The sequence below is a fragment of the Pleurodeles waltl genome, chromosome 2_2 (assembly GCF_031143425.1).
Source record: "Pleurodeles waltl isolate 20211129_DDA chromosome 2_2, aPleWal1.hap1.20221129, whole genome shotgun sequence".
Classification (NCBI taxonomy): Eukaryota; Metazoa; Chordata; class Amphibia; order Caudata; family Salamandridae; genus Pleurodeles; species Pleurodeles waltl.
Genome location: NC_090439.1, coordinates 539,282,571 through 539,310,404, shown reverse-complemented (window position 1 = coordinate 539,310,404; position 27,834 = coordinate 539,282,571). Strand labels below are relative to the sequence as shown.

General features: G+C 41.4%; 1 long non-coding RNA gene across 1 annotated transcript in view; it reads right to left on the bottom strand.

Annotated features, from left to right (window-relative positions):
• The window catches only part of LOC138273547 (uncharacterized), a 62,689-nt gene extending 41,190 nt beyond the window's left edge, over window positions 1-21,499 (bottom strand). Inside the window, exon 1 of the long non-coding RNA XR_011200287.1 lies at window positions 21,418-21,499. This is a non-coding gene — a long non-coding RNA (uncharacterized lncRNA). The remainder of the gene's footprint in view (window positions 1-21,417) is intronic.
• Between the last annotated feature and the right edge of the window lie 6,335 nt (window positions 21,500-27,834).

Genomic DNA, 27,834 nt, shown 5'->3' with positions numbered 1-27,834 from the left:
CCAAGGAAAGCCCTGACTTGAGTCTGGGTTTTTGGAGCTACCCAGTCCAGAAAAGTCTGGATCTTGGGTTGGAGTGGCTGAACTTGGCCTCCACCTACAAGGTGTCCCAAGTAAACCACAGTACCCTGCCCTATCTGACATTAGGATGCCTTGCTAGAGAGGCCTGCTGCTTGCAGGGCCTGCAAAACCTTCTTCAGGTGGACCAGGTGATCCTGCTAGCTGGAGCTAAAGACAGCAATATCATCAAGATAAGCTGCACTAAAGGACTCCAAGCCAGCAAGGGCTTAATTCACCAACCTTTGGAAGGTGGCAGGGGCATTATTTAAGCCAAAGGGCATCACAGTAAACTGATAGTGCCCATCAGGTGTAGAGAATGCTGTCCTTTCTTTTGCTCCTGGTGCCATTTTTATTTGCCAGTACCCTGATGTCAAGTCAAAGGTACTCAAGTATTTGGCAGCACCTAATTTATCAATTAACTCATCTGCCCTTGGAATGGGATGGGCATCTGTCTTGGTGACAGAATGAAGTCCTCTGTAGTCCACACAAAACCTCATCTCTCTCTTGCCGTCTTTGGTGTGAGGCTTGGGGACTAAGACCACTGGGCTAGCCCAGGGGCTGTCAGAGTGCTCAATGACTCCCAATTCCAGCATCTTGTGGACTTCCACTTTGATGCTTTCCTTAACTTGGTCAGACTGTCTAAAAAATTTGTTTTTGACAGGCATGCTGTCTTCTGTTTCCACATCATGGGTACACAGGTGTGTCTGACCAGGGGTTAGGGAAAAGAGCTCAGCAAACTGTTGTAGAACTTTCCTACAGTCAGCTTGTTGTTGGCTAGAGAGGGTGTCTGAATAGATCACTCCATCTACTGAGCCATCTTTAGGGTCAGTGGAGAGGAGATCATGGAGAGGTTCACTCTCAGCTTCCTGGTCCTCATCTGTAACCATTAACATGTTTACATCTGCCCTGTCATGAAAGAGTTTGAGGCGGTTCACATGGATCAACCTTTTGGGGGTCCTGCTAGTGCCTAGGTCTACCAGGTAGGTGACCTGACTCTTTCTCTCTAGCACTGGGTAAGGGCCACTCCATCTGTCCTGAAGTGCCCTGGGAGCCACAGGCTCCAGAACCCAGACTTTCTGCCCTGGCTGAAACTCAACCATAGCAGCCTTTTGGTCATACCACATCTTCTGGAGTTGTTGGCTGGCCTCAAGGTTTTTACTTGCCTTTTCCATGTACTCTGCCATCCTGGAACGTAGGCCTAGTACATAGTCCACTATATCTTGCTTAGGCTCATGAAGAGGTCTTTCCCAGCCTTCTTTCACAAGAGCTAGTGGTCCCCTTACAGGATGGCCAAACAGAAGTTCAAAGGGGGAAAACCCTACTCCCTTCTGAGGCACCTCTCTCTAGGCAAAAAGCAGACATGGCAAGAGGACATCCCATCTCCTTTTGAGCTTTTCAGGGAGCCCCATGATCATGCCCTTCAATGTCTTGTTGAATCTTTCCACAAGACCATTGGTTTGTGGATGGTATGGTGTGGTGAATTTGTAAGTCACCCCACACTCATTCCACATGTGTTTCAGGTATGCTGACATGAAGTTGGTACCTCTGTCAGACACCACCTCCTTAGGAAATCCCACTCTGGTAAAGATACCAATGAGTGCTTTGACTACTGCAGGGGCAGTAGTGGACCTAAGGGGAATTGCTTCTGGGTACCTAGTAGCATGATCCACTACTACTAGGATATACTGATTCCCTGAGGCTGTAGGAGGTTCAAGTGGACCCACTATTTCCACTCCCACTCTTTCAAAGGGGACCCCCACCACTGGAAGTGGAATGAGGGGGGCCTTTGGATGGCCACCTGTCTTACCACTGGCTTGACAGGTGGCACAGGAGGCACAAAACTCCTTTACTTTCTGGGACATGTTGGGCCAATAGAAATGGTTGACTAACCTCTCCCAAGTCTTGGTTTGTCCCAAATGCCCAGCAAGTGGAATATCATGGGCTAAGGTCAGGATGAACTCTCTAAACTCCTGAGACACTACCACTCTCCTAGTGGCACCAGGTTTGGAAAATCTTGCCTCAATGTAAATGAGTCCATCTTCCCAATAGACCCTATGTGTTCCACTGATTTTTCCTTTGGTCTCTTCAGCAGCTTGCTGCCTAAGGCCTTCAAGAGAGGGACAAGTGTCTTGCCCCTTACACAGCTGTTCCCTTGTGGGTCCCCCTGGGCCTAAGAGTTCAACCTGATAAGGTTCCAACTCCATGGGCTCAGTTCTCTCAGAGGGCAGAACTTCTTCCTGGGAAGAAAGGTTCTTTTTCTTTTGCTGTGTTGAAGCTGGTTCCCCAGTCTTCTTTCCTTTTCTCTTGGAGGGTTGGGCAATTATTCCAGGCTCCAACACCTCTTTTTCACCCTGAGCCTTGCACTGTGCCCTTGTTTTGACACACACCAGTTCAGGGATACCCAGCATGGCTGCTTGGGTTTTGAGTTCTACCTCAACCCATGCTGAGGACTCCAGGTCATTTCAAAGCAAACAGTCTACTGGGATAGCAGAGGAGACTACCACCTGTTTCAGGCCAGTGACCCCTCCTCATTCTAAAGTTACCATAGCCATGGGAAGTACTTTAGTCTGATTGTCAGCGTTGGTGACTGGATAAGTTTGTCCAGTCAGGTATTGTCCCGGGGAAACCAGTTTGTCTGTCACCATTGTGACACTGACACCTGTATCCCTTAGGGCTTCTATACTAGTCCCATTAATTAAGAGTTGCTGCCTGTATTTTTGCATATTAGGGGGCCAGTGTGGCTAAGTCCACCCTACCCTCAGAAACTAATGTAGCTTCAGTGTGAACCCTGATTTGCTCTGGGCACACTGTTGATCCCACCTGGAGACTGGCTATTCCAGTGCTAACTGGTGTAGTAGTGGAAGTGGAACCTTTCTTGGGACAGGCCTTGTCTCCAGTTTGGTGTCCCTGCTGATTACAGCTACGACACCAGGCCTTTTTGGGATCAAAGGTTTTACCCTTGTACCCAAAATTGGATTGTGAAGAGGCTTTGGACCTTCCCTTCTGAGCAGGTTTTTGGGGCCCTGTAGAAGACTCTTTACTTTTACCCTTGTGTGTCTCAACACTCTTCCCCTGGGGAGTCTTTGTGACCCCTTTCTTTTGGTCACCCCCTGTAGAAGTCTTGGTCACCCTAGTCTTGACCCAATGGTCTGCCTTCTTTCCCAATTCTTGGGGAGAAATTGGACCTAGGTCTACCAGATGCTGATGCACTTTAACATTGAAACAATTACTTAAAAGGTGTTCTTTCATAAACAGATTATACAGCCCATCATAATCATTTACACCACTGCCATTAATCCAACCATCCAGTGTTTTGACTGAGAAGTCAACAAAATCAACCCAGGTCTGGCTCAAGGATTTTTGAGCCCCCTTGAACCTAATCCTGTACTCCTCAGTTGAGAATCCAAAGCCCTCAATCAGGGTAGCCTTCATGAGGTCATAGGATTCTGCATCTTTTCCAGAGAGTGTGAGGAGTCTATTCCTACACTTTCCAGTAAACATTTCCCAAAGGAGAGCACCCCAGTGAGATTTGTTTACTTTTCTGGTTGCACAAGCCCTCTCAAAAGCTGTGAACCATTTGGTGATGTCATCACCATCTTCATATTTTGTTACAATCCCTTTGGGGAGTTTTAGCATGTCAGGAGTATCTCTGACCCTATTTCAGTTGCTTCCACCATTGATGGGAGCTAAGCCCATCTCTTGTCTTTCCCTTTCTATGGCTAGGAGCTGTCTCTCCAAAGCCAATCTTTTGGCCATCCTGGCTAACAGGAGGTCATCTTCATTGAGGCTGCCCTCAATATTTCCAGAGTTGCGGGACTCCCCTGTGGGAGAAGCTGCATCTCTGACTATCACTTGTGGAGTCAGGGTTGGAGGAACCCTGTTCTCCCTAACTAGGAGTGGGGGGGGGAATTGTCCTCCACTTCACTAGCATCATCCTCTGTAAGGATATCTTCAGAGGGGTTGTCTCTAGCAAACTCTGCCAAGAGCTCCTGGAGCTGTACTTTGGTAGGGTTTGATCCAGTTTTTAGTTTCTTGATTCTGCAGAGAGTCCTAAACTCTGACATCCTAAGATGCAGGTAAGGTGTGAGGTTGAGCTCCACCACTGTCTCTTCTGCAGCAGACATTATTTCTCTAAAAGTTGGGATACTTTTTAAGAATCTATAGCTATTTCTAGAACTTAATCCAAACTTTTACAAAACTTTTAAACTCTAAAAGAAATGCTAACAGGGACTGACACAAGGCCCTAGCAGGACTTTTACAAATTTAGAAAAATAGCTCAAATTTCAAAAATCAGTTTCTAATGACAATTTTTTGAATTTTAGTCGTGTGATCAGGTATTGGCTGAGTAGTCCAGCAAATGCAAAGTCTTGTATCCCACCGCTGATCCACCAATGTAGGAAGTTGGCTCTGTATATACTATTTCAAAGTATGAAATAGTGTGCACAGAGTCCAAGGGTTCCCCTTAGAGATAAGATAGTGGCAAAAAGAGATAATTCAAATGCTCTATTTTGTGGTAGTGTGGTCGAGCAGTAGGCTTATCAGAGGGTTGTGTTAAGCATTTGTTGTACACACACAGGCAATAAATGAGGAACACACAAAGACAAATTCCAGGCCAATAAGTTTTTATATAGAAAATAGATTTTCTTAGTTTATTTTAAGAACCACAGGTTCAAGATTTACAAACAATACTTTAAATGAAAGGTATTTCATTCAGGTATTCTAGGAACTTTGAATTATCACAATAGCATGTACAGTTTTGACAAAAATGGCAATAAGCTATGTTAAAAGTGGACACTGCAAAAATCAACAGTTCCTGGGGGAGGTAAGTAAATGTTAAGTTCACAGGTAAGTAAAACACCTACAGGGTTCAAAGTTGGGTCCAAGGTAGCCCACCATTGGGGGTTCAAGGCAACCCCAAAGTTACCAAACCAGCAGCTCAGGGCGGGTCAGGTGCAGAGGTCAAAGTGGTGCCCAAAACACAGAGGCTTCAATGGAAATAGGGGTGCCCCGGTTCCAGTCTGCCAGCAGGTAAGTACCCGCGACTTCGGAGGGCAGACCTGGGGGTTTTGTAGGGCACTGGGGGGGACACAAGCAGGCACAGAAAGTACACCCTCAGCAGCACAGGGGCGGCCGGGTGCAGATTGCAAACAGGCATCGGGTATTCAATAGGAATCAATGGGGAGATCCGGGGGTCCCTTCAACGATGCAGGCAGGCACAGGGGGGGCTCCTCGGGGTAGCCACCACCTGGGCTAGGCAGAGGGTCGCCTGGGGGTCACTCCTGCACTGGAGTTTGGTTCCTTCAGGTCCTGGGGTCTGCGGGTACAGTGTGGTTTCCAGGCGTCGGGTTCCTTGAAGCAGGCAGTCGCGGTCAGGGGGAGCCTCTGGATTTCCTCTGCAGTCGTCGCTATGGGGGCTCAAGGGGGTCAACTCTGGCTACTCACGGGCTCGCAGTCGCCGGGGAGTCCTCCCTGTAGTGTTAGTTTTCCGCAGGTCAAGCCGGGGGCGTCGGGTGCAGAGCGAAAAGTCTCACGCTTCCGGCGGGAAACGTGTGGTCTTTAAAAGTTGCTTCTTTGTTTCAAAATGTTGCAGTTTCTTGAACAGGCCTGCTGTTCTCAGGAGCTTCTTGGTCCTTCAGATGCAGGGTAGTCCTCTGAGGCTTCAGAGTTCGCTGGATCCTGTTGGATGCGTCGCTGTTGCAGTTTTCTTCAAAGTAGGGAAACAGGCCGGTGGGGCTGGGGCCAAATCATTTGTCATCTCCGTCTTCACTGCAGGGCTTCAGGTCAGAAGTCCTTCTTCTTCTTTAGGTTGCAGGAATCTATCTTCCTCAGTTCTGGGAGCCCCTAAATACTCAATTTAGGGGTGTGTTTAGGTCTGGGAGGGCAGTAGCCAATGGCTACTGGCCCTGAGGGTGGCTACACCCTCTTTGTGCCTCCTCCCTGTGGGGAGGAGGGCACATCCCTAATCCTATTGGGGGAATCCTCCATCTGCAAGATGGAGGATTTCTAAAAGTAAGAGTCACCTCAGCTCAGGACACCTTAGGCGCTGTCCTGACTGGAGAGTGACTCCTCCTTGTTTTTCTCATTATCTCCTCCAGCCTTGCCGCCAAAAGTGGGGGCAGTGGCCAGAGGGGCGGGCATCTCCACTAGCTGGGATGCCCTGTGGCGCTGTAACAAAGGGGGTGAGCCTTTGAGGCTCACTGCCAGGTGTTACAGTTCCTGCAGGGGGAGGTGAGAAGCACCTCCACCCAGTACAGGCTTTGTTCCTGGCCACAGAGTGACAAAGGCACTCTCCCCATGTGGCCAGCAACAAGTCTGGTGTGTGCGCAGGCTGTCAGAACCTAGTCAGCCCACACTGGAGTCGAGTATGTTTTCAGGGGGCACCTCTAAGATGCCCTCTGGTTGTATTTTTACAATAAAGTGCACACTGGCATCAGTGCATTGGTTGTGCTGAGAAGTTTGATACCAAACTGCACAGTTTTCAGTGTAGCCATTATGGTGCTGTGGAGTTTGTGTATGACAGACTCCCAGACCATATACTCTTATGGCTACCCTGCACTTACAATGTCTAAGGTTTTGCTTAGACACTGTAGGGGCATAGTGCTCATGCACCTATGCCCTCACCTGTGGTATAGTGCACCCTGCCTTAGGGCTGTAAGGCCTGCTAGAGGGGTGACTTATCTATGCCACAGGCAGTGTGAGGTTGGCATGGCACTCTGAGGGGAGTGCCATGTCGACTTTGTCATTTTCTCCCCACCAGCACACACAAGCTGGCAAGCAGTGTGTATGTGCTGAGTGAGGGGTCCCCAGGGTGGCATAAGACATGCTGCAGCCCTTAGAGACCTTCCCTGGCATCAGGGCCCTTGGTACCAGGGGTACCAGTTACAAGGGACTTACCTGGGTGCCAGGATTGTGCCAATTGTGGAGACAAAGGTACAGTTTAGGGAAAGAACACTGGTGCTGGGGCCTGGTAAGCAGGGTCCCAGCACACTTTCAAATCATAACTTGGCATCAGCAAAGGCAAAAAGTCAGGGGGTAACCATGCCAAGGAGGCATTTCCTTACATGTACATATTGTTGTATAGAAATTTTGTGAAATTACTTGTACACTTTTATTGACACATGTTCTTTTTGTTGTCCCACTTAAGTGCTTTTCCCAATTTTCCAGTTGTCCTTATGTTTTTGGTGCAGCAGAGCCTTTTCGCTCCCTGTTATCATGACATCTTTGTTAACAGTTTTTTGTCACCTTTCTCACTAGATAGGATGTGTGCAAAAGGTTTAATTGGGCCTCAGACATATGAAAAAAGAGGGAATTCACAAGAGCAGTGATGAACACATTTAGTATGACCTAATTAATACCTTGTAAATTTCCGTAGACCTTTTTGTAGGGCTATGCGATGTAACTACTGAAGTTATTGGTGTACCCTCTTTCATGTCTACCATTTTCACTCCAAATCATCACCTGATTTACGCACCCTGTGTTGTGATCAGTGCAGATACTCATAAAACATTGTACATCTGTTGGTTCACATCTTAGGAAGTTGCTCCTTACCGTGAGTCATGAAAAATGGTTGCTTGAGACGCATGCCCACAGTACTGTGCTGCAGTGGAAACTTACTGTTACCATGCAGAGTCTGTTTTTCCTATTTTATGTTTTTCCACGCTTTGCGAAGGTGAGAACGTTTATTCAAAATACGTGAAGCTTTGTTACTTAGCCAACCCCTCTGCTGAACATTAATACACAGTTTCCATGTATGTATCCTCTGTTTCTACAGAGACAGATAGATGTTATAAAGCCAGAATAGTTCAGTAGTGTCACTATAGATAAGGTGAGGGCACAGTTTCCAATGGAAATTGAAACATCAGTTTTTAGGTTAACATTTGAAACTTTTAGCTAAAGTATACCAAATTCAAAATAGTGTCCTTTGATTCACATCAATTTATACATTTCATGTTGTAAAACAGTTATCAAGGACTTCATACTTTAACAGAGTATTTTCTATGGTCAAAGATCATATTACACACATTTTTACCGATAGTGTTAGCAAGCTGAAGCATGCTAATATCAGCAGGAAGTAGGAGTGAGGCAGGCTGCCTCTTTAGGTAAAGACAACATAGAATCCGCAGAAATCAGATTAATAAATACAGTAGCCATGAACTGGATGAACTGTTAGTGAACAGAAATTAGGTTGGTAGCTTGATCATAACGGAAATGCCTTCCAATAGGTAAAGCACCTGTACCAGAAGGGTTCATAGTAGAATTCTACTTTCTAAATTACCCTTCCCTAACATATTTAAATTATTTACCAATTTCCTCTTGTTGAACAAATTCTCAGACTTTTTACTGATGCTATGAGTTGCCTCATTCCTAAGAAAGACAGAGACCTCTCCTGTGTCACAATTATCATCCCATATCACTCACAAATACTGACTGTAAAATTCTCACTAAAGCACTAGGCCTATGCCTTAATGACTTCATGCCAGCTCTAGTAGCTGTTGAGCAGTCTGGTTTTGTTAAAAATAAGAATACTGTGGACAGTTTTCATGTGTTTTTTAAACATTCCTTGCAAAGCAACCAAACTTAAAGACTTCCTGGTGGCAGTGGCTTTGGATGCTGGAAAGGCATTTGATCGGGTGAATTGGCAATATCTAATGGCACAGGTTCGCCCCTCGATTTTTTCAATTCATTTATTTCCTTTATTACTCCCCATACTCTTCTGGTCAATGGTGTCCCATCTCCCTACATTCCTCTACACAGAGGTACAAGTCAGGAATGTTCTTTACTGCCCCTGCCCTTAATTCTCGCACTTGAGCCTTTTTGATTTAGGCTGAAACATTCATATGCTTCTTCTGGTTTTCAGTTACATAAGATGCTCATCAAATTTATGGCTTATGAGGATAACATCCTTCTTTACATCTCTAAACCCGAAATATCTCTTCCTCACTTTTTGGAGGAGCTAAGTGCATACTAGAAGGTGTCGGGCTATAAACGTAACAGAAAAGTCCACAGCTATGCCTTTGAATAAGTTCTGTTTTAAAACACCTTTTGCTGTAATGGGTCTCTCTTACAACTCAGACAAGATCAAATGTCCAGGGATCTTTTCCCATAAAAATCTCAGAGACACACTACATTCTAATATGGATGTCCTTGCAAAAATCACGAAACTAACACAAGGATGGCCCCCCCTTATTTTTGTCATGGTGGAGTCACACCAACACTCTTAAAATAATGCTTCTTCCAATTATGAATTTCTATCTCATGACCTATTAAAACTACGAGTAAATAACGTATAGCTATTGATAAACTCTTATCTGAATGTTTATGGAGCAGGAAACCCTCCTGTATTTCGGTGCCTAAATTACCTACATTCAAAAAGCTTTTGTGATTAGACAATGCCAAAGTTGTTTTTGTGAACTTTCAGACTCTTCTTCCTAGCTGTGGCTCCAGCTGGAATTAGTACTTATCTTTCCATTCTCTCATACCCATAATATACATATGTCTCATCTCCCTAAACATTGGGCTCCTGCAGTTATAGCACACTCTTGTTCCTTTTTCAAGTCTTACTTAGTAGCTCATCTCTCTTCAGAGGAACAATTCCTCCAAAGTACTATTTGGTATAATAAAAAGCTAGTTGCAAATGGCATACCAATACTGTGGCGGAATCGGCTAAATAAGGGTATATTCACTGTCTCTCAATTGCTTCTCCACAAGAATACAATTATTCTATTTACACCCCTTACCTCTTCTTATATCCTCTCTCCGAAATTTGTCAAACAATAGCAGCTCTTAGAATCATTGTTATTCCATCTTCATTCAGGATGTAGTCCACAATCCTCCCCAAGTCGTATCATTTGTACTTCCAAGGCAGCATTAATATAAAGAACACTGATATTTCCCTTTCCAGGTACACCAAAATCCAAATTGGAACTGTTATGGGAATCTGATATGGCAGAAAATATTGAAGAAAATTAATTCCACGGCATGTCCTGCCAACCTCACCCACATGTTCTACTATTTCTGGAGTAGGCTCTATCACACACCAGAACATCTGTTTAAATTCAAATTGCTCACAAAGGGTACATACTGGCGATGTAACTCCAATCCCAGTACCTATCTTCATATGTTTTTCCTATGCTCTAGGCTGTGTTTCGTCTGGGAGCAGGTATGAACTAGAATAGGGGACATCACTCAAGTTCATACTCCATTTTCCATTGTTTCATTTCAAGGTGGGATAAGTAATATTTGGCCTCAAATAATACAGTCTCCAAACTTTTGGATATGTTGATTGCTATTGGCCTCCATGTAATTACCTCAATTTGGAAGTCTACTGACAATATCACATTACAACAGTGGTGGAACTTGCTTCGTTATAACCATCATCTGGATCACTATAATCTACACTCTTATCTTTGTTAAACCAAAACGTGTTCACCTTTTGGAACCACTGTCCAGTTATCTGTCTTTTCATGTGCATGCTATAACTTAATTACATTTGACTGGCTGAACTTAATCACCCAATGGATTTTAATATACTGATTGTAGGTTGTTTGTTTATTTTTACTATTGCTTAAAATATTATTTTTATCATAGAATAATAATGTATAACACATGGCGTTTTGGAAGTTTCTCTTAATACCTTTATAGGATTTGCAGTTTTCTTCTTGCTTCTCTCTTTCTTCTCTTTCCCTCTACTTTACTATTTCCCCTTTACATTTTCCTTTGATAATACTGTATTTAATCCAGTTACAAGCTCAATGTGGTTATCCATACTCCTGATGGTAGCATGAGTCTCAGTATTTACGTTTTTATTGTATCTCACTTTTCTTTGTGTAGTGGTTGTTGAAAGTCATGTATAGCTTCCATTAGTTCTAGAAAAATACTTAACTAAAAAAAGAAAGGAACTGGAAGAGACAACAGCCACTAGGAGTGAACAGAGACAAGAAGGTTTTTTAGTTTTCAGCCACAATTGACCTCAGTACACTGGAAGTGTAGACATGACCCAGTCCTCAGCTCACCTCTGCTGACATACCCTGAATGCATCAGTGATGAGTTGCCCAGGTAATTTGGAAAGATATCGACGACCTAAGCATCAGCAGTTATATTTGCTGACAATTTCTTGCTCAAAATCCTGCAATGGCCATCCTGAGTAGATGCCATCAGGCTAGCTGCAGACTTGCATACTAAAGCCTTACGCAAATAGCCAGATTCAATAGAACCCCGGAAATACAAATACAAAAATATTGAATAAGACATCCCTTCAAGGCCTACCAAAGACATGCTAAGTAGCTCTGACAAACTTAAGTTCATGTGACGTTGATGAATTAAGTCATGAGAAGTAGTGATCAGCCTGACCCATCACCAAGGTAGACGTGTATAAATTGACTATGTACTACCCTTTGAGAATCCAGGAAACATGACATACATAATAAAAACTGTTCCTGCGAAGCTAACATATGACGCTGCTCTTGTCAAGCATCATGTAAACCTGGGACTTTACAAAAACACTTTAAACTTTACAAGGACATTTCAATGGCGATGAAGATGTCTTTTTGTGTTTCATGGCTAAACAAGAAAGTGTGCTCTTTGACTCGGATGGCATTTAAACTACAGTGACTACAGTGATGTACAGTGATGTTGCGCACAGCATGACGTTTTATGGTTTTCCCTAACAGCGATCAATGGTAATAACAGTAACAAGATGTGTATAGAATGGTAGAGGCTATGGTCTCTGTGACAGTGGCATTCAAGGGGGTTAGGAGTGTTGCATGTGAAATCAGAAGAAAGGCAAGAAGCAGTGCAACTAAGGACACATACTAAACGTAGGCCAGTGGCCCTCTGCACTTGCACTCTACAAAGCTGATGTGTGGCATATAGACTTGAATAGTCAGATGAATTGCACTCAGCAAAGGAAACATGCAGGGAAGGTGAAAGGAAAATAAATGTGGGTAATGGGAGATGCAGGAGTAAGTGGAGGCTAGTAAGACTAATCTAGGGAAGAAACAAGGACATGAGTGAAGGTAGAGAAGGAAATAGTAATGCAATGAATGACTGAATACATGAAGAAGAAAATAATGGGGAAAACTCAAAAGGGATGGGGAAGAAATATTTTGGTGCAGTAATGAGTGAACGATTGAAAGAAAGGTGGAATTAAGTCAGGAACAACGAGGCTAAAGGGCAATTTAAGAAGACAGCAAGGGAGGCAGTAGGCGTTGGACTGAAGTGACTGTGAGTCAGTGTGACACATACGCAGATCTTCAAGTGAAACATTCAGTATGACTGCCAACATAGATGTGTTCTGAAAAAAATAAAAATACAACTGTTGGAAATTGCCCTTTTTGCAGGGTCATCCCTAAACCTTCCTCCTAGTTTTTCAGACCTGTTTTTGTCGGCTTTAGGACTCTGGGTACTTGGCCACTGCTAACCAGTGCTAAAGTGCACATGCCCTCTGTGTAAATTGTGTTGGTGATTGATTCATCCATGATTGGCATATTTGATTTACTGGTACGTCACTAGTAGATTCAACTGGAGGTGCCCAGCACCTGTAAATCAAATGCTGCTAGTGGGCCTGCAGCAATGGTTGTGCCACTCACACGAGTAGCCCTATAAACATGTCTCAGACCTGCCATTGCAATGTCTGTGTGTGCAGCCTTGTACTGCCATTTCAACCTGGCAAGTGTCCCTACTTGCCAGGCCTAAACCTTCCCTTTTTATACATGTAAGGCACCCCTAAGGTAGGTCCTAGGTAGCTCCATGGGCAGCGTTCAGTGTATGTTAAAGGTGGGACAAGTATTGATGTGTTTTACATGCCCTAACAGTGAAATACTGCTAAATTCGTTTTTCACTGTTGCAAGGCCTATCTCTCTCAAAGGTTAACATGGCGGCTGCCTTTAAATAACTTAAAGTACAGATTCCCTTTGATAGCAAATAGAAATATGGATTTTGGTGTCGACGAACTCACAATCTGAAAATACACCTTTTGGTAAAATAGTTTTTTAGATTGTTAGTTTGAAAATGCCACTTTTAGAAAGTAGGCATTTTCTTGCTTTAGCCATTCTGTGACTCTGCCTGTGTCTGGGTCAGATTGACAGTTGGGCTGTTCTGCATTCCCTCTAGACAGTGACACAAAGGGAGCTGGGGTGTAGGCTGCATCTCCTGATGAGCCATCTGTTCTAGAGTGGAGGGAGGGGTGGTCACTTACATCTGAATGGGCTGTGCCTACCCTCTCACAATGCAGTCTCCAAACCCTGGGGTGTCTGGGGCCTGGCCTGGGCAAGGCAGGATCCTGTAAACAACAAAGACTTTCCTTTGGAGTTTGCCTACTTCACAGGCAGAAAGGGGTACAAGTAGTGGACCCAAACCCCCAGACTTTAGATTTCTTCAAGATCACTTCTGGAACCAAGAGTAACCTCTGCCAAAGAGAAGAGCTGAAGGGCTAAGGAGAAGTGCTGCCCCTGCCTGTGCTTTGTTGGGCTATCCTGCAGTTGCTGCTTCTGCCTGTGAAAGGGGACAAAGAATGGACATTGTTGTGCATTCCTGCTTGAGAAGAATGTCCAAGGGCTTGAATTGAGCCATCAAAGACATCCTCTGCCAGCACCTGGACTCTCTGCTGAGACTCCTGCCCTACCAAGTGGTGGCCTATCCAATCCTTGGGCCCTTGAAAGGTGAAGCTGGCAGAACAAGAGCTAAAGATCCATGCACAGAACGGCGTGTGGGGACATTTTTGATGCACCATCTGCAACATGGCTGATAAACGATGCGCCACCAGCTTCGTGGCTAAAATCAACACTCCACCTGCATTGTAACTGGAGAAATGATGCACAACACCCTCTTGCAGCTGCTGATAATGCCATAAACCCTACACAGCTAGGTTTTCTAACACCATGTGACCGGATTTTCCACACATTGTCCCTGGGTGTCAAAGTCAAGCCGATTCTGTGCAGATTCGAGGTGCCACGTCTAGAAATCAACACATCGCTCTCTTGCGAGGGAGAAAAATGACGCATCACTGACCCGATTGGAGAAGAAGCTACGCATCGCTGCCTTTTCAGATGTATGCTGCTTTATTTTTTATGCTAAAAGGGTACTTTGAGCAAAAACATCATTTCCATTGTTTTCAATAGAATAAGACTATAATCCTTTTAAAAGTTCATACTTTAAACTTATGTTGGAATTTTGTTATTTTGGTCTTGTTTGATTTAGATAAATATTGCCTATTTTTCTAAACTGGTTTTGTGTCCACTTTATAGTGTTTTCACTGTATTACTGTATTTGTTGCTACAAATACTTTATACATTGCTTCTGAGTTAGGCCTGCCTGCTCGTGCCAAGCTACCAAGGGGGTGAATGGGGATTATGCAGGTGTGCTTCTCTTTTGTCCTGACTAAAGTGAGGGTCCTTGTTTGGATAGGGGGTAACCTGACTGCCAACCAAAGACCCCATTTCTAACAGCAACTAAGGAGAGAATGTTGCATAGTTCATGCATTCACCATGTTAAAATCATGGGTACACACCTGTTATTGATGATAGACTACTGAGGGTAATTGAGTGTGTGAGGAACCCAGAATCTTATACATGGTGACCACTACATTTTGACTGAAACAGTGTGGACATTGATTGACTGCTTACGTCTTAAATTTACATCCTATTGACAGGTGGAAATTAGGCATTCAGTGCCAATGATGCTGGAAATGATGCTGCCAATCTAGGGAAAAGTCTACCTGAGTTTTAATTGTCCAAAATATTTAGTGACTGAAAACAAGGACTGTGAAAATCAGAGCAAAGAGAGAGACTTCAATTATACATTTTTGAGCCACCACCAACAATCATCACATGAGTATGCAAGTGGACACTTCATAAACCACTCTTGATATTAGTAAATCATAGCAAAGGAACGATTAGCCAACACGCAGAGGTAAGATTATGGTTGAGATTATTCATTTTTCACTTTCAGTCAGAATGGAAAATTGGATTATCTTTTGCAGGTTGTGCAATTTCCTGCAATGACCCTAACCAAACACAGTTTAAACTATGGTTTCCTTAAAGCTACCAAGCCTTATAAAGTTAAAAAGTGGAAGTGCAATAAAATAGATACATACAAAAATCAAGAAGAATGCACTGCATTCACTAAATATCAAAAAAGAAAAACAGCACTGCTATTTCTTATAGTGAGCTAACAGTTCTTAGAAATAAAGTAATGGGATCTAATAGGACCTCCCAAAACTTTCCACAATAGCTCTTTAGACAACTTTAAAAAGAATCCACTCAAACCAGTCTTCTTATGATGAAGAAGAATTACGTGAAAAAGTAAAAATATGTGAAAATATGTCAGATAACTAAAACCATATAACTGGAATTACTCAAGACTTCTTTCCTTACAAAAAAATAAAATCCAAATGTATACAGAAAATGTTCACCCATTTTAGGGATACATTGTAAGTACCCATACGTCAAATCTCTACATGCCAGGGGTGTTTCCCAGAATGTTTTAGAGGCCACAGAGATGTTTCCTTTCCCATATGCCACCACTTAAGTGCTGGATTTTGACAGACATGTACAGTGGTAGAAAAATCACTCTGGTTTCTATAGATAGCTGTCACACCCCAATAAATTTAATAGTGGATCGTGAGACTGTTCCTCTAATGGCATATTGAACTATAAGAATGAAGGGATTCAACCTGCTTGCTTGTAATAAGACAAGAGGCATAAAAGCAAATGTCCACTATGTACAAGAAGAAATAACATAGCAGGATTTTGAATGTAGAGTCTCAATCTGTGAGTGAGCGCTGAGTACTGTGAAATATTATTAAAAGGTACACATTTTGACAGGTTCTTTTTATGATTAACATGGACCCAAAGAACGGACGCCCTCAACAACACCCAGCCTGACCTCACAACCAACTTGAAACAAGCAGTCCAGAACTTCACCACCTGGATCACCACACTGCCGACCAAGTCACCCCATCAAACACGCTAGGCCCGGCAGAGCCACAAAACAAGGCAGTGGTACACACCAGAACTCAGGACAATGAACCAGAACTGCAGACAATTCGAGAGAATATGGCGCTCCAGCAGAGACACCACAGAACGAGGCACTTCGAAGTCTGCCCCAAACAAATACAACCAGCGAGTCAAAGATGCAAAAAAAGACGGCCTGACAAACCGGATTGAAGCAAGAGCCAAACACCCCAAGGAACTCCTCAGCAATATTAGTTTTGATGCAGGATACTGCTTTGCTAGCCTAATGGTGCTTTTTTTAAATGAATAATGTTGTATGACGGAACCACAGAAGCAATTATCATGCAAGTCTTTACCACGACTATGCATTTAGCACGCATGCCTGTACAATTAAATTGTGAGATTTTTACAGGTAAGTACAAACCCTTTATATTATTATACATAAATATATATAATGACAATTGTAAGGTACACGGTTCCAAAAATAAAGTGATGAAAGAACACAGGGCCACTGATAGTCAGGAGCAAGAGAGCCCTCACACACCCAATAGGATGTCAAGCTTCATCACTGGGCAAGCTCCTCATCAGACCGGCGCTGCAATGTAAAGGTGGTGGTTCTTATCCGAAGATCTTATACCAAGAATGGTCAGACCTATGATGAACACAAACTATAGGTGTATGCAGGAGAGGAAAAAAGAAAGAAAGTAAAATTGGCTCAAAACCACAACCATCACATTTAATAATTCAGACGTAGGTTAAGGCCAAGATTAAAAAATGAAGAAGGGGAGTGCTTATGGAGATAATGCTCAGCTGCACTCCGGTAAAGGATAATGGGACATACCCCAAATCCTATGGTGCTAGGTCAACATTTTTGCGTCTAGATGGTCACATGGGATCCAGTGACGCTTCTTCAGGACAATTAATAATACTTCTCCTATAATAATACTAAAGCCCAATTAGGATATGTGAAAGTAAGTACTGGTCGGTCACTTACTCATATAGGCTGCACGTCATGGTCAGTCTAGTCAGCAAGTCACCCTCTGAAGTATAAAAACAGTTATACATAATTTATGAAAACATTGTGCACAAAAGATTAAAACCCAGAGTGATAAATACAAAAAAAAACTACAGTGCTTGTGACTGGTCCCAGGTGAAGCAAACAGGCAATCAATTGGCTTACCATCCCATCACAAGGTACGGGCTTCTTAGGAGTACGCAGGCCACAAAACCAAGAGCGCGGTACTGGTCATCACAATGAAGAGGAAACAGAAAAATCATGTCTTCCGGTTGAACATTAAAACCAGGAAAAACATAATAAATTGGTGAATGAAATGCCACAGTTTTTTCTAAAGTACAAGACGACCGTTCAAAATTCATGCGGAATTGGGTATGGAAATGTAAAGAATGGTCCATATCAAGAGGTAATACTTATAATATAGAAACACAAGGAATCAAACCAAAATAAACCAAGTGACCGTCAATGTGAAAAGAATGTCGGCCAAGTCGGCTAATCAAAAAATACAGAAAAAGTAGCCAAATTGAGTCCTATAATGAAAGGGTGCTAATCGGCCCCTAAAGCCTGGTGCAGCCGGAATCAGTGATTATGTACTCACAAATTCGCGTCCTGAGATGAGCCAGGCACCTACCCAGGGCCGCGCTCCTGCAGATGGTCACGGAGTGCGGTCACATTGTATTTACAGGGAATCAAGGCGTTTGGACGTGCAGAACCCGGAAATGGTTCCCGTGCTCATATGGGTTGTATGTAGTCGTGTTACCGTGAGAGAAAAAGAGAAAAAGGACTGTATATGCCGGAAAAAACTGCCGGCTGGTGTTGGTGGCCATCTTGGAAAGTCCACCAAGAAGGGTCAAGGCAAAAGGGTGGGACACGAAGTCTCCTAATAAGAAACTAAATCCAAACAAATAATCAGTAAGAAAAATACAGGGAAAAAAAGATTTGTATAATCGTATGTACATAGTATGTGATTATTAACATTCCTGAAAAGGAGTCAAAAATAGTAGCTAAATCGGTAGAGTGCTCTCTCTACAAAAAGATGCTCTCAAGCGAAATGTGATACAACATCCATGTTATATCGTCTGGAACCTTATCATCTAAACCAATTAGTAGGGGCCAGAGAAAAGAGAGAGACTGGCTGGGCATTTTGAAGGTGAAAAATGTGTTATTAATTCATATGGATGCTCCAGGCAAGGGCCAAAATCAACTCAGCACAAAATATAGTGTGGGCCCTGAATGTGAAAACCTACAGTAAAGGTAAGTCCAAGTTCGAATAGAGTAAAGTACCAGTGGTATGTAAAGATGCAGTCAAAGCGTAAGATTACACCAAGGAATGTCATCATTTAGACCAATGATCTAAAAACCCATCGTTGTTCAATCCTAAACAAAGTTCTAGGGTCATGATTAGCACATCTTGGTGCTTGCAAGACAACCCACCATAAATCATCCGGACCGTGTTGTACTTCTAGGAAATGGGCACTCAATTTTGTGGTTATCTGGGCACATCTAATGTTACTTCCATGTTCTTTAATCCTGTTTTTTACCGGTCTGGCGGTCATACCAATGTATCATAGACCACACGTGCAAGTGATCATATAGATACAGCTTCGTGTATTGCAATTGGTGTGCCTATTGAGGTGCCATGTCCCAATAGGTTCAAGGTCCAGTTTGCTTAGATGTTTGGTAAGAGGGCAGACGTTGCATGTACCACAAGGATAGTGGCCGGTGACCGGGGGGAGGTTCCATAGGGTAGTCTGCTGGGATAGGTCTTGTTTTGGGCGAGGGTGGGTCTGACCACCAGGTCCCTAATGTTGGTAGTTCTTTTGAATGCGAACAGGTGCTTTTGTATCTGTGCGCTGCCACTCCGTAGAATGGTCCATCGTTTATTGATCAGTTTTTTCACGGTATTGGACAGAGGAGTATACGTTGATACACATGTCAAGCGGGTATCAGGTTCTTTGACTGTAGGTAGCAGTAGTGCGTTTCTATGGTTGTTACGGGCCCTCTTATAGGCAGAATTAATGACACCTTGAGGGTAATGTCTCTTGTAAAGTTTGAAGTTAAGGTCACTCACCTGAGTCTTAAAAGATTGTATTGAGCTGCAATTGCGACATAATCTAAGGAACTAACCAAAAGGAAGGTTGTTGCATAAGGCGTTGGGGTGGTGACTGTCGTAAAGTAAAAGGCTGTTGCGGTCGGTGATCTTCTGATAAGTATCAGAGGTTAGTTTACCATTGTCAATCTTAATCAAAAGGTCCAGGTCAATCAGGCAAAGTGTTTACCAGTGTCTCCCTTGACAGATATGTCAAGGTCGTCGGTAGGCACTAGGGACAGCTGGAGAAGTTTTCGCGGCTCCTGGTTTCGGCGGGAGCAGCTGCAGAAAGTCATTGGAGCTGGTGCCAGGCCACTGCGGGGAACCACTTGGAAAAGTACTGCGTAGGTAGACTTAATGGTAAGTCCGGTAGGTCCCCTTGGAGTGTTGCGGTTGCAAGTGTTGTGGGATCTTTAGGGCACAGCTGGATCTTCAGTGCAGGGCACAGGGCTGCTGGGTGCAGAGGGAGTCAGGAGATGTGGGCAAAGGTTCCCTTGGAAGCAGGAGATAGGTCACTTTGAGGGTCACTGACAGGTCAGCAGGGGCACTCAGGTGGGAGAACTGGGGATTCCTCCTGATCCTTTTTCAGTTCAGAGTGGACTGTGTTTCTGGGTGTCTGACGTTATGTGATCACTACCTGGGGCAATGGTGCAGATTGGCTGCTGGAGAGTACAGTGCCACCAAACAGGGTAAACTTGCAGGGTTTGTCCATATAGTCCATCAGGTGGAGTTTGGTCTGGCTGCAGCGTTGGTTCCTTCAGTCAGTGAAGTGGCCTTCACTGGGTCTTTGGTCTTTGTTGCAGGAGAGTAATGCCTTTCCTCTGAGGGAGATCTTTGGTGATTTTCAAAGTGTGGAGGTCCTCTGGGAGTTTGTAGAGTCTTTTCAACATCCATGCAACCACTCAGCGACAATTTTCGAGTCCTGGGCGCAGCAGGCTGGGCTTAGTACCTTCTTCTTGGTGCAGCTTGGTGTACCAGGACTTCAGTCCTCGAGCCTTGGGTCTTCTTTGTTGCTGGTCTTCTTTTGTCATTGCAATATGAATCTCTAGTCTAGGGCTGCCCACTAAATACTGTAATTTAGTGGGCTTTTAATGGAGTACCTTAGGGTGGCTACACCCACTAAGTGACCATTTCATGTGGGCAGAGGTCACTTCCCTACACCTGATTGGCTATTTTCCTTCCACTCATGATGGAGGAAAATGAAATGTAGGGGTCACCTCGCATGCAACTCCTTAGGGTAGGTGCAAGCTGGGGCTGACAACTCCTCTTGTCCTTTGCATGTTTTTCTCACTGTTGCTCCTTCCAAAAGTGGAGATTTGCAATGGAGGTGGCCATCTGCTGCTAGTGGAGTTATAGTTACAGTAGGGCATGAGTCATGTATACATATATATAGATAGAAAAAAAATGTATTCAGCCTGTTTATTATGAAGTAGAAAAATTAGAAATCATTGGTAAATGTGTATAGTATGATAAGGTAGTTGAGGTATTAATTATAATAATTATTTGACCATGTCTCATGGTATGCAATTATGTAGAAATGGGTACTTTACCTGCTTTTAGAAATGTTTAAAGTTGGAGATGGGGACATGGACAAGAATAGATAAGACATTATAAATTGCCATATTATATAAATAATTTAACCTCATTATAATAAAAGAAAGGCCAGAAATTAAATTACAAGAAGTAGAATGAATGAAAGATAATGATATAATGAAAGAATTAGTGAACAAAAGTAAAAAACTGATTTTGATTGGAGCATGCTGGGTGGTCACATGATTTAAATACACTTGTGCTGCACATAACTCTATGGCCAGTTGAAGGCTAAGGCCGAAAAGCGTTACCATTGTTTCTGGAATTAGCACTTAACACTTTATGCTTTATATAATGGAATAAAGAGTATCTTTGGATTTGGATTGGTGGTGCCGGTGTCATTCATGTGACGAGAATCCGAGGAAACCTGGTTCCCGTTTGTTGTGGAGTGACTCTATGTTAAATAAATAGACCCATATTTATACTTTTTTAGTGTCGCATTTGCACCGCTTTTTGATGCAAAAGCGGCGCAAACTTACAAAATACAATTGTATTTTGTAAGTTTGCGCCGCTTTCGCGTAAAAAAATGACGCCAATGCGGTGCTAAAAAAGTATAAATATGGGTCATAGTGCGGCGACCGAACTGCATTTGCTGAGCACTCGAGGGTGAGCGGGAGTTTCCCTTGCCTGTAACTTTAAGAATGGAGATGAAGAAAACGCTGCTCCGCTTTGTTCTAGACACACTGAGTTCATAAGTAACAAGAAAAGGATCGTACCTGAAGTTACGAATGGGAAGCGATCATTGTTGTTGTAGGAAGGTTCCGTCTTGTGAAAAGTTGAAAGAAGCGCGGGAGACGAGATCAGTTTCATGGTAATTGGCCCGATGTCAGTGGTGCATTGTGGGAAGTGGAGTACCATGACACCGCGAATAATAAAGACTTTTGGGGTAGTGACTTCCCCAAACGGCCAATTAATGTGAGAATATACGACTAAAGGACATCGCAGTTTCAAACGAAACAACGTGGAGGTAAATAAACATATCAAGGAAAGAAAAGAACATTCTCCGAAGACGGGCAATGTGAGCTCTTCCTCCAGCGCCATTGACGGTAAGCGTTTGCCTAATAAATCACTTTGGGGAACGTTGCCGATAGAAAATGAAAGTGATTGCTCTGTCGCTTTCTCGTAGGACGATATGATGATTATGACTCGAATAAACCAATAAGAGAATATTCACAAAACAGAATTGGAGAGAGAGAAACAATTGTGATGCACTCATTCATAAACCATTTATAAGTCAATCACATTTATCCTCCCTAATATCATCTCATGGGTAATAAGAAAATAGATCTAAAAACATCACAAATTTAGTTCATAAATAGTATCCAGTCCTTTTAGAGTTTATTCATGAAAACTCCCAATTCACTGGGCAATACGTATTTGCTCCGTGGTACGTAGAAGAACAACTGAAGATATTTTCCAGTACTCCGTTGTTTCTGGTTAGTCGATATAAACTGATGATATGATCCAAATTGAATACAGCCAACACGTGTTTTGTCCTAGGGTATTACCCCAAACGACTTCTTCAGGGCTTAAATTTAATCAAATAGAGCACTTAAAACAAGTCAAAAAATTTGCCAAATTGTAAAGATTTTACCACCCTACCTTATTAGAGAGAGTCACACTTCAAAGCCTGCATGTTTAAAAACAGATGAATGAACACTGCTCTCAAACAAATGAAAATATCCAGGAGGATTTTTGAAAATATGGGGAGTGTACCTGTTAATAATTAATTGAGAGAGCCAATTCCAAACCGGGAAAAGAAACAGAAACAGATAATGTTAATTACAAGTGTGGAGTGCATCCAGTTTTGAGTCACTTATATATGGAATTACGATTAGATCGTTAATAATGGCTGAAAGAATTTCAAAACGGGAACAAATTATGAAAACTTTATTCGAGGAAGGAGGAGAGACAAATGAACAAGAACTAACTATTTCAAGAAATTGTGAATTACCTCTTAACATACTGATGAAAGAGTTGGAGCAAGCAAAAATAATGGAGATCAATAAATGGTGGGAGAAAGCCACATTGCACAAATATATTGAAAATGGAAGAGTTCCAAGGGGACTAAGAACTGTTGTGCTACCTACTTTAAATGATATGGACCTCGGTCTAATTAGACAGTGGCAAACAGATACAACAGAATGCTCTATGAAATTGATGTAGACCCTCATAATACAAGCAGAGCATAAATTGGAGAATACTCTGCTGAAAATTAAGGGTATTGAAGATCAAGTACAGCCCATACAGGCCACGGACGATGTAAGAAAGATGACAGAAGAAATGGAGAAAAGATTGGAGAAACATGAAAAGGAGATACAATTGAAAAAAGCAAATACATTTTATGGGGACAAGATAGACTACTCTACGGGTAGAATATTCACATTTGCAAAACGTTTTGATTCTTTCTATTGCAAACAAAATATGGATAGAACAATTGGAAAAGATAAAGCCCCTTCAAGTGTTGAAAGCTCTGATGTGAGCTCGGGAGATCAGTCACCAACAGTGGGAGGAACAAAATTGGACTTCTGGGGAGAATGTATCATATGGAAACAAGAAGACGTGGAAGAGGAACACAAAACAATATGGGGCTAAGAAGACAAAGAGATCCTATGAGGAAGAGGAAGGGGCAAAAATGAGGAGTAGCTCAAGAGTGGAAGAAGCGACAGTAGAAGAGAAAGTGGTGATTAATCTCTTCTCCAAATGTCTTGAAAATAAACATCTGAAATTATTGAATAAGGGATTACGTTTTTGCCCGGTTACATCTATGGACCTAGCAACTGCTAGGATTGATTTATATACATTCTACCAAAAAATTTAATTGAAAAAATTCTATGCATCAAAAACTAAGAGACAGGAGACAACTAAATCCCAATGGATATCTCCACTGGAAGCATCTGATTTGGGACCATTAAGAACTCTGTTGGCCTTAGAACAAGAATCAGAAGCAAATTAAATGAAAATAAATTATAAAGACTTATCTGATCATGAACTGTGTCTTTCCCTGGGTTTACCAACAAATGAAACTATTTCCAGTCAATGTAAACCTAAGTCACAATTTTGCCCCCAACTCCCAGCCGAGAATAAGATAGACATTTTTCAAGAAATAATTACAGATGGATTAACAAAGAAGCCTGTAGGATTTTCAAAGAAATCTAAGAAATGTGGGTATATGAATATGACACAGGAAGATTGGAGTGCATTGAAAGACTTACGTGTAGACAACACAATTGTCATTAAACCATCAGATAAAGGAGGAAACATTATACTGATTAATAGTATTGATTATATCAAAGAAGCTAAAAGACAATTGGGAAAAAATGAAAACTACAGTGAATTGAAAAGCAACCCCATGGAGACGTATATTGCAGAGTATCTTCAGTAACTACAGACATGGCTGGATAAAGGACTATTGGAGGAAGAAGAATATATCTATCTTAAAACAGAACATCCAATTATTCCAATGATATATTTTTTGCCAAAAGTCCATAAAAATAGATTTAATCCACCTGGAAATCCAATTGTAAGCTCAATTGGATCATTACTTGAGAATACTTCCAGATTCATAGACATGTTTCTGTTTCCATATGTTTCAAGCCTCCCGTCATATTTAATGGACTCTATCATTTTTTTTAATAGAATTAATAATATACCTTGGAAAGACAACTATATAATTGCTATGATTGATGTTGTTTCACTTTACACTTCAATCAAACATAAAGATTGCTTGGATGCCTGTCAATGCCTTTTAAGATCTAGATCTAGCAGCCTCCGGGAACATACAGAAATGTTAATAGAAATGTTACAGTACAGTTTGACCCACAATGTCTTTATTTTTATGGTAAATATTATTTGCAAGAACAAAGAACGGCTATGGGGACTTCCTTTGTACCAACATATGCAAATCTTATGATGGGCATGTGGGAGTCAGAAACAGTGTGGCAGGAGAATAATCAAGAAAAACTAGATCACATTAGTCTGTGGGTACGCTATATTGATGATCTCTTCCTCATATGGGAAGGAGGACAAGAGACTCTAATGCAATTCATAACTTTCTTTAATGATAACCCTCAACAGCTGAAATTTACTTATGAAATGAGTAATTTGGAGATCAATTATTTAGACATTGGGGTCTACATTAAAAATGAAAAGGTTTGCACAAAAATGCATAGGAAACCAACAAGTGCAAACAGTCTGTTACATGCCAGTAGTGGATTCCCAAAGGCTTTAAAATGGAGTGTGCCATATGGTGAATTTTTGAGAGTAAAGCGTAACTGCACAGAGGAAATGGAATTGAAAGCTCAAATCACTGATATGTATGAGAGATTCCATAATAGAGGATATCCAAGATCAGTTTTGACTGATGCTTTATGGAGAGCAATGCAGTGCAAAAGCGATGAATTATTGATACCAAAAATGAAAAGTAGTTATGATGACTCAAAAATGAATGATGTGAGATATATCATGCGCTTTGATGCAGGCAGTCAAATGACCAAGCAATTGCTGGAAGACAACTGGAAACTGTTATTATTGGATAAGACATTACATAAATCCTTGCCCAATTATCCATCACTCACCTACAGGAGAGCCCCAACATTGGGTGACCACTTAACAAGCAGTTATATGATCCCTCAGAAGAAAAATCAAATTGGCTGATGCAAAATCATCATGTTTTTTGGAAATGTACAAAGTGTGAAGCATGTACCTTTGGGAAGCACATGACGCAGTTTAAAACAATTGATGGTAGAGTAATAAAAATCATGGAAAGGATAAATTGTGAAACTCCTTATGTGATATATGTGTTGGAGTGTGTCACTGGTAAAAGAAAAAATATGTGGGCAGTACAGAGAATACATTGAAACTAAGTACTTTACAACACCTCAGGGCAATAAACAATTAGGACCCAACATACTCAATGGCAAAACATATTTGGGAACAACACCAAGGTGAACAAAAGGGATCAAAATACTATGGTATTCAACATTTCAAACCTAGTGCTAGGGGAGGAGATCGTGAACAAACACTAAGGAGGGTTGAATCTAAATGGATCATCCTGGTTGGAAATGAAATGCCCTGGGGTTTAAACACAAACGCAGAATTGCACAGGTATTTATAAAAAAAACATGCAATTGGGTTAGTTTCAATATATGAAACAAATGAATACTTGCCACTGATAAATATAAAAGGGATTGAAGACTGATCCATGAACACAACATTTAAAAAATAGGATGTGACTATAAAAACAAAAAAACATATGATGTAGATGCACTTTATTGAGAAAAATATGAAATAGATAGATCATTTGGAGAAAAAAACATGTTACGTACACAGCTTTGGATTATTCTTAATATATGAAGAGCACATGAGAAAACAAAACTGTACATCTGGTAGATATAATATATGTGTCTTGAGCACTTAGATGTAGTTAGACTCTTGATAAGGACCTCATGTCCATGGAATTATTTATGGCTCCCATGGATGCTTGTAAAACTTCTTGGGATGGTGACATGTAATTTGTAAAAAGAAAAAAAATCTGACAAACATTTGTTAATGAGATCTTTGGATCATGACCTCTAGATTTAAAGACAATAATCTGTTACCTAGAAAATATAACAACATTGAACTTGGGTCAAAAATAAGGAAAATAGGAATAGGTACTTTACCGATATAATTTTTTTTTATTCAGCCTGTTTATTATGTAGGTAGAAAAATGAGAAATCATTGGTAAATTTGTATAGTATGATAAGGTAGTTGTGGTATTAATTATAATAATTCTTTTACCATGTCTCATGGTATGCAATTATGTAGAAATGGGTACTTTACCTGCGTTTAGAAATGGTTAAAATTGGAGACGGGGACCTGGACAAGAATAATTATGAATTATTATAAATTGCCATATTATATTAAATAACTCAACCTCATTTTAATTAAGGAAAGGCAAGAAATGACAAGAAGTAGAATGAATGAAACATAATGATAAAATGAAAGAATTAGTGATCAAAAGTAAAAAATGTATTTTAATTGGTGCATGGTGGGTGGTTACATGATTTAAATACACTTGTGCTGCACATAACTCTGTGGCCAGTTGAAGGCTGAGGCCGAAATGCATTGCCATTGTTTCTGGAATTAGCACATAGCACTTTATACTTTATATAATGGAATAAAGTGTATCTTTGGATTCATTCATGGAACGAGAATCTGAGGAAGCCTGGTTCCCATTTGTTGTGGAGTGACTGTATATTAAATATATATATAAATATACATATATATATATATATATATATATATACAAACTGTGCAAACACTCCAAGAATTCATAGCTGTGAAAGTTTAATAAAAAGGCTGATGTGTTTGTTTTGACGAGAACGTTTTTTTTCAAAACCATAATTGTGATAGGTGCCTTCATTCCGCAATGTCACCATAAACAGAGAAAACAAAATCTACAATACATCATGTGTGATTATTGGAGCAACAAAGGCACCTTGACATGTCAGGAAAGCATATGGTAACAGTAGAAATAATAATGATCAAGACTCTCAAAATCTCAATTTTGCCTCAGCATATCAATAAAATAACTTATGCACAACATTTTGTTTGTTGTTGCCTAGCAGCCGATCAACTTGATCATAAATCGTTACATAAGAATACAACTATCATGCAAGGGGAACAAAACAAATATATGAAAAGTTAAGAGGCTAAATACATCTAACAGAAAACAGTAGAATCGTAGTTCAGTTCGACTGTGGGTCGATATTATTATCATAGAATCTCCCTTTTGCATGTGGTCATTTTATACTACTGTATAATAAAAGCATTGTTTATGTTGGGTTTAAGTTTGTGTCTATATACAAATATTCAAGTTTTATGTCTACACAAAGTGTGATAGGTTTGAAGACCACTAATTTTCAATTGTTTTAGGTACAGAACATTTTGCATGGAACTGATCCATGGTTCTTTTCTTTTAGGTGCTTCCTATTTTATCATTTCGTCCTGATGATGACCCACATTTAATTAATCTTGTGTTTGGGTTGAAACGTCAATAAAAGTTAAATGTGGACTGTCTTTTAATTAATTATGGGACTTCTGTCACTTTATGGGTGCTATCAGTCACATTTGGGTATATTATTTTGTAA